At 39.2% G+C, this 8,404-nt stretch overlaps 1 long non-coding RNA gene across 2 annotated transcripts in view; it reads right to left on the bottom strand.

Moving 5' to 3' along the window:
* Positions 1 to 1,777: 1,777 nt before the first annotated feature.
* LOC113947453 overlaps positions 1,778 to 8,404 on the bottom strand; it is a 28,877-nt gene continuing 22,250 nt past the window's right edge. The window contains exons 4-6 of one of the 2 annotated variants that reach the window (XR_003527727.1): positions 3,794 to 3,903; positions 2,704 to 2,918; positions 1,778 to 2,332 (exon numbers count right to left, since the gene is read on the bottom strand). This is a non-coding gene — a long non-coding RNA (uncharacterized LOC113947453). The remainder of the gene's footprint in view (positions 2,333 to 2,703; positions 2,919 to 3,793; positions 3,904 to 8,404) is intronic. The other variant, XR_003527728.1, reaches the window with a different exon arrangement.

Below are 8,404 nucleotides of genomic sequence, written 5' to 3'. Positions count from 1 at the left end.
AACTCAGTGAAAACTTCATGACTTTGACTTTGAAGAAAGTGTCTTCATCCAAAGCTAATAAATTCCTTTCCAGCAGTGAACAGGCTGTAATGGTGAGGTTTAGATTTGATATTAGGAAACATTTCTTCACTGAAAGGGTTGTCAAGAATTGGAATGGGTTGCCCAGGGAAGTGGAGTCAGACAAATAGATGTAGCACAGGGGTATATGGTTTAGTGGTGGACTTGAGAGTGCTGGATTAACACCTGGACTCAGTGATCTTGAACATCTTTTCCTATCTAAACCTACGATGCCTCTAGGGTAAAGAAAAGTGTAAACTGGCCAGAGAGACCTTTTCTTATCATGCTGAAGAGCAGTGATGGGGAGGAGGGGACAAGTACCATGACAAACCATACACCATTGCAAAGGGCCTTAACTGCACATAGAAAATTATGTAAATGCTCATTCTTTGCATCCTTGATGTCTCTTTGGAGTATCATATGCAGGTACAGTTATCAGCCCACTGCACACAAGGGGCACGAGACAAAAAAAGTCTAATATGGCATCAGGTGGAGCCTGGAAGCAACTTGCTGATAAACTGTTGAAATCTAATGCCTTTGCCTCTTGGAGTTTTATAACACTTTAAGGTCCCAGACTGCATTCACCTGAATGTCTGCACACATATTACACTGGTATATGCTTTTAATTGTTTCAATATTCTCCTAAAAGCTGAGGCAGTTAACTGCTCAGTGAACATTCTTGCCTGCTTTCCAAGATAGCAAAGATGACTGCTTAGTATGAAGTGAAATTGTGTAATCATATTAAACCTAGAGATGTTATAGACTGGCTTATCTTTGCATTACCCTTCGAAACAGTTTGTGATTTCCTTTAGTTAAAAAACAAACAAAAAACCTAGTTATAATTTGATGTGAAGAATAGAATAAGGATAGACATTTTCAAGAAAAAACGACCTTCTGAAAGGTCAGACTTAAATATCTGGATATTTAAACACTAAACAGATCTGAAAATTTCAGGCCATATTTGTATGATATGGTATTATTATCATTTTGGTCTATGCCTTATTAGTGGATTAGGGAAAACTATTTTGAGACACAAAAGATTCTGTTTTCACAGTCAGCCTTTTGGAGCCCAGAGACATACCCTAAAATTCAGGATGCTCATTGAAACAGCCATCTAAATTTTCAGTTACTCTCTCAAAGGACTGGAGGTCTGCATTAAACATGCGTTTGAATCCCTTTGTGGAGAATCTAGACACTTATTTCTGATACATCTGTTCTTCCCCTGAGGAGTCAAAAGAGATCTATAGATCTTTTAGGGAAATGGCTGACTTTATAAATTATTGAGGCATAACTGCAATAATTAGCTGGCTTTTGTCATCATCATACTCCATATATAGCAGAGCTGCTAATCTCTGATTGTTTTTCAGGGCTTTTGTCTCCTCAGTAGATTATATCTGTATGATTGGTTTTGATCACTTTGTAATGAATATTGTATCACAGTCTGCTAAGTGGACTAGTATCAACATGTCACTAACTTCTTTAGGATTAAAATGTTTGTGGGAAGTTTTAAAAGGCACTCACATTGACTGGAAAAATCTAGTGTTTTCCAAACAATTTGATTCTGCAGATTAGGACAGTCTTTGCTTGTATTGATACTACTCTGATGTTACTGAGCATAGTAAGTCCACATGAAGCTGTTTCAGTTCTAAATTGGCTCACAAAGACAATTCATCATTGTCTCCATCCTGAGGTGTATACATCCATCATGTGCTTCAGGGGATGGTAGCAAGTATTTTAATCCTGCTTCACAGATAACAAACCTCAACAATGAGAGCTGAATAGGTTTATCAGACATCACAGCACAGCACAAGTGAAGCAAGAAATGCAGCTATAGGATTCTCTGATGTCCTAAGCATTAGAAGTATATGGCCTTCCTAAAAAAAATGGGTAAAGATGGGACTGCATTTTATTTAATTATCCGGACTCAACTTTTGAGAATTTATGGCTGAGAAATTAATCCAATTTACTTCAGCATGCTAATAGCTGCAAATGTCTCAGATGTAGCTCACTACATCCACCCTCCTGGCTTTTCTCCATTGCTCTCTGTATGTATACAGGGTTAGTCTGAGTTGGTTTATAAAAACTCTGAGGGCATGTACAATTCCTCTTCTGTGGCAGATGTTACTAGGTTTACATGTTGCAGGGCCAGTGCTGCAAAGTGATGATCTTGCTGAGTGTGGCTTTATAACATTCCAGAAATGTGCTTCCCCAGTTATCATGCTTCAATGAGCCACAGGAAACAGCTTTGGGCAGCCTGTTTGCCATCCTACATGCTCTGAAATACAGTACAGAGTAGAGAGTAGAGAGTCAAATGTCAGATATGATGTCCTGTAGACCCCTGATGCATCAGACAAAGAAAGATCAGGCCCATGAAACATCTGTCAACGTGTGCTGAACTGAGCCTACACCTTCTCTATCTGGTTTGTACTCTCTTTTAGACCTGAGCAGACATTGAAACACAAACAGACCCATTTGTCACTCTTCTAAAACAGAAGGCCTGTGAAATGAATCAAAATTCTGCACTCAAAGTCTTGAAAGCATTTCACTCACAGAACATTAACATATTTCAAACTACAGTAACTGCTAATAAGAAAAAACCAGTAACAAATAAGAGAATATCACCTCAGACTATCATGCATGACTTACCATGGCAAACACATCCTCGCTGAGTAAGGAGAGTGCTCAGTGTCTGTTTCAGGCCTCCTGCTGCAGCCTTTTATGCTTTTTATTTTTATCCCATTTGTCAAAATAACAGTCCTTTATCAGTGCTGATTGCAGAAATTTTGACTCCTCGCCTGCTGGGTTCCCCCTCTGCTCCATAGGAGTTTCCTAATTGAATATTTCCCTAGTGAATAGAAAATCTTTGAATAAGAATAGGAAAGAAATTAACAGTCTTGAAACCATCCCTGAATTTTCCCACACAGTCCCGCACACAAAATCCCTTTCTCTCCCCAAAGTGGAGAACAGTGAGCAGCATCAGCTCTTTTTCTGAAGCTACTCACATTTATTATATGCTGAACATTGTAAATGAACAGCAGTAAGAACCTAACATGAGTAGGAGGGGAAGAAGAGAAGGATATTAATTCAAAATAAGTTATAAAAGGTGTCTGGTTTGGTTCGATTCACTGGTGCCTCATTTCTCACATTTGTAAATCAAAAACACAGAATCATTTACTGCCTGCATTGAGACCTGGCATTAACAATTTCTGCCTGTGTCTTGGTGGATGGTGTAGGACTTTGAATACATCAAAAAGTGATTTGTAAACTCTCTTTTCTGGCACTAAGCACCAGCAGGCTGCATGCTGAGGTTCACTCGAGGAAAGACTGAAAACATGTATTTTAGCTCTCAATGTGTGTGGGACATGATGTTTTTGCTTGAGACAAATATGTGTACGTTGGCCTGCAAAGCCAGAGCTGGCACAACAAAAAGGGAAGACCCAGAAAGAGTCAGGTCAGCAGTAGATACAGATCAGGTGTTTTTAAGCAGGTAGGCAACATAGGATTCTAGTTACAGGGCAGATTCAACCACCACATGAGGAGAAAGAGGATGGGCTGGGCAGGATGACCAAAACCAAGGGGTCCTACAGCAGCAGGCCAAGACTGCTCTGGACAGTAAGGTTCTGGGGAACTCCAGAGCAGATGAGCCTTCTGTGTCTCCTGTCAACGTGAGGGTCTGAGAGAGGTTGTGATTGCTGCTGGGAAGCACTAGAGGAAGGCTGCCACTTTAGTCCTTTACCTGAGTAAAGCAGGAGTGGCTCTGGCTTTGCAGGGTGTCTGAGTTGCAGGAAGAACAAGGTCCTGGATGTTTAGCTGCTCCTGAGAGCTTATTGCCAGTTCTGACTATACCTGGCAACAGCCCCAGTTGCAGGTAAGAAAAAGATAATAATTGTTTTGTAAAATAAGCATTTTGCTACAGGTAGGTGTAGCAACTAAATGTGGGAGTGGGGCTTTGAATTTCCACAGGTGTTCTTCAGAGTGGTATGCCTCTTCTTTTGAGGCCCCACCAGGTATGTGGAAGAGCACAGTAAATGCACTGTGTAATTAAGTATGTTGAGTAACAGAGAAATGGTAAAAGGCTGTAGCAGAAGGATGTGTAGTGCTGAGTTGCTGCACTTCTTCTGGCTGTTCACAAGCTGCCCAGCAAGTGCAGCACAAGGGAGAGAGCTATTAATAGTTCTGCTCATCATGGCTGCACAGTGAAACAGCATAATCCCAGCACAAGGGAATATGGGAGCCATGAATTCTAGAGCAAAAACTTCAGGCACAGAAGACAGCCTCAAAATTGAAATAATTAACAAAAGAGGGAAAGCATATGTTTAATAGAGGTTATTTATGAAGCTACAAAAGATGCCTCTGTATTAAATAAAATTTAAATGAAGCCTTGCACCTGAGCCTGAGAGCTGAGTGTCCCAGCTCATTCTCACACTCTGTAACTATTTTTCTGAACAGATCAATTAAATTGTTTGCTATACAGGTGTCTAATAAATAGTATATGTGCAGGAACATGTTCATCTCATTTTAATACATATCCATGTCTTCCCTAGGGTTCTTGTGTTCTTCTACAGCTATCAGCTACTTCTACAAGTTATATGCTTTTAGAAATTGTTGGCAGAACAGTACAGGCCTAAATTTCTATCAAAGGAAAATTACAGAAATGAATATAAGTTCAGTTTGACAGTGTCCTTGGATAGTTAGCAATTTCCAGTGAAGCCTGTGATAAAACAGTATGTCTTGCTTATTTGTACGTGCCAAACACTTACATAAACACATATCCAATTTTAGTGCATGAAGTGTATTCACAGTTTCCTGAAATTACCAATGCTGTGATCATGACTCTCAGGCAAGAAGAAGAAGATCCTATTCATGTATTCCCACAAAGAAAAATGGTATGTTTTGGAATAACAGTAGCTTCTGAAGGCCTTGAAGATAATATACATAGAATATGATATTTGAGAAAATATCAATATTTGCATGTGAGTATTATGCAGTATTTACGAAGAAACCTTCTCTGCTAAATGCTTATATCTTGATTAAATCCTGTAAAGAATGCTAAGTATCCTTCCAGGCATATTTCTATTACCACTTTACAACAATTAGATCACTTGTATTCAGAAGGTATGCAAATGGCTTTAGCTGGTATTTCTAACAAATACAGTGCCATGAGGCATTCCTCTTGTCAGAACACATTGATTTTATTATCTAGATGATTATGGCTGTATTTTTTCCTTACGTGTTCTACCTTGATGATATGCTGAATTCTCAGATTTTCAAAAAATCCTTACAGTGCAGTTACTCTAAATATAATACAGTGTCTCCTATCCTCAGTTTTCACAGAACTTTAAAATTCTTACGTTTCTATCAAAACTACCAGAGAAAACAAACTGGTTATGGCCCCTCTACATAGTTGTAACCAGCACAGATACTGGGCCAAAATATTGTCATAAATGTTAAAAACATGTACAATAAAGGATGCAAATGCTTACACACAGATTTTAAGGAAGATAGAGCTGTAGGCTACTTATTTCAGTGTTTTCATTTAATTAAAAAAAACAATTCCAACTTATAGGCAATGTTTTTTGTTGAAGAATTTGTTTTAATTCAAGGTGTGGAACAAAAGGAAAAGGCAATTTATATTTTAAAAACAGGGAGTTGAATGTGAGCTCTCACCCTCTCAGATGTCTTATTAATCAATCCCTAATGCCATTTCTATTGCTGCTTTAACATGAACAGTCACTGGGAAAATGAAATAAGCAGATATTTGAACCCATGCCCCCCACATACTAGCTGAGTAACTTTTCAGCTTGCTATGCTAATAATTCATTTCTGACAGCTCTCATTTGTTTTACATTGTCTCAGCTTTCTATTAAGGCTTTATCAAAAAAATTGTTTTATTTATATTTTTTATTTTAATTCAGTCTCCTTTCGAATGCATAAACATTAAAGTTTGAAAAACAGTCTGACTAGGAAGGAAATCTATCTGTGGTACAGAGTGCAAACTGTCTTGGGTAAGGTTTATCAGAGTACACACAGGATTATGAAAATATGAAAATTAAGATAAACCAAAAGCAGGATCTTCTGAGTCACCACGTTCCTCTAGAAATAGTTTATTTGCAATGAACAGGAAAAAAAGAAGTAACATAAGTAATTAATACCAAATTCATCTAAAAGTTGTGTCAATAACTTCATTAATAATGTGATTAATACACTGTAAGTTTTGTCCTCGTCAAAAAAATAATTATCAAATAATTCATTAATCCTTCTATAATAAAAAATAGTCAGGATCAGTCAAATCTGCCTGGACCAAAATCGAGGTGTCTTAACTCCAGGTGAGGTCCTCTCAGTACAGCTGTTGTAGATGTCAGTATGAGAGATCCCTTACTTGGGCAACTTTAGTTCAAAAGAGCTCTTGACCATAAAACCAGATTAGATGGCTTTGGTCTCCTATCTGGCAAACATAGTATAGCACATACTTAAATGTTGTCATTTTATAGCTATTTTATCAGTTTGCCACACGTAGTATAAAAATACTGGAAAAAGCAAAGTCTGTAATGATACTAGAACCAAGTAAAAGTTTCAGAAATGGATCCTGAGTGTCTGGATCTCTACTTCTATTTAATCATGATTGCCAAGCATAAAGGCTGAACCAACAGTACTACAAGAAGGCTACATTTCTAGGGAATCCAGTCTCTGCCCTCTGCTAGCCATAAAACATTTACATAGGCAAGAGGAATTCCTTTGAATGTGTCATGGGCTTTTCCACATTAATAATACTGCAGTTCTAACGGTTCCATCAACGCTGTCTCCATACAATCCTAAACATCCATTGGTCAGATTATGTAAGTAACATATCTGTTCTAGAACAAGCAGCAGTCACAAGTATTGAGGCCATGTTGCTGAGAACACAGCTGCGCTGGGCAGGGTACGTCTCAAGGATGAAAGATCACTGCCTCCCTAAGATCTTGCTTTATGGTGAACTTGCCACTGGCTGCTGCAAGAAAGGAGCCCCAAGGAGAAGATACAAGGACTCCCTGAAACAACATCTCAGCCTTGGCCATATTGATCATCATAACTGGTCTACTCTGGCCTCCAACCGGAAGGTCTGGCGACACACCATCTATAGCGCTGCTGATGCTTTTGAGAAAGCACGCAGGATCACTCTTGAGGAGAAAAGGCAATGCAGAAAGAATCCTGCCTTGCAGAATTTACCACCTAAGGAGTCTTTCTACTGTGCCTTTTGCAATCGGACATGCCTGTCTCGTATTGGCCTTTTTAGCCACCAGTGCGCTTGTGACAAACGTGGGTAGAGCCCTTCCCAAATCTTCATTCACAAAGCCCAGCCATGATAATACTGCAGGCCTTTAACTTCTTAAACACCTACTGCCTTTTGATTGAGAAGGAGCTTAATGGAGGAAAAATGAGGATGAGACTGTATAGGGCAGCACCTCTGAGGGTGGGGGATGATGCTTGTGTCTGCCAGCATCTGTCTTTGTTCAGCTACCACCCTACCTGTGTGACACAGCACTGCCTTGTGGGTATGGTCCCCTGAGATCAGCAGCAGGAGAGAGGCTGGCACCATTTGGAGAGGAGCAAGGCAACTGGCAAACCCCTTCGATTTTCTTTTGATAGCATAGCATGTTTTCTGCAGAGGAGCACACAAGTACTAACTACACACCTGTTAGCAAAAAATTTTTAAAAAGTTTTTATGAATACTTTCAGTAGTGTAGATATATTAATCCCCACATCTTACACTGATATCAGTTCTTCACACATTTTTTATACTATCTCTGCTTATTGGGGAAAAAAAAAGAGGGAAAGAAAAAGAAAAGCCATGAAATAAAGTGATGTGCTATTGAGCTTCAGCAAACCCTTCTATGCAGGACTTGTTGCTGCTTGATTTAGTCAAAAAGGGAAGAGCAACGACACAGCTGCTTTAAACTATTCACCTAAAACTCCAGATAAACTGACTCTCCAAAGAGAAGGAAATAACTGTTCTCTGATACTGGAAAGAGAAATTCTGAGCTTGAAAAAAAATAATGAAAACCTTCATTTGCCTAAGGTTTCTACTGAGAATTCCTCCTGTGACAGTTGGGCATATACATGAAGTGCAAAACAGGGATCCCATTTCTGGCAGGAAAGATACTGCCAGCAGTTCCTCCTGCACGCCAGCCTTGGTCTCATATCACTAAGGGAGAAATGATGTGAGGCCAATGCCTCTGTGCAATAACACACAATACCATCATCTCTTTGTCCCAACATTCAGGGACAGTCTTCCCTACTGCTAAAGAAGAAAAAAAGTATGAGTGCTGGACTAATCTTTTTGCCAAGGGCCTGGAGACTGTTTTCCCAG

Source organism: Corapipo altera, unplaced genomic scaffold (genome assembly GCF_003945725.1).
Source record: "Corapipo altera isolate COAL_440 unplaced genomic scaffold, ASM394572v1 24b, whole genome shotgun sequence".
Taxonomy (NCBI): Eukaryota; Metazoa; Chordata; class Aves; order Passeriformes; family Pipridae; genus Corapipo; species Corapipo altera.
Note: the sequence above shows the minus strand (reverse complement) of the source record. Positions and strands in the feature narration are given on the sequence as shown.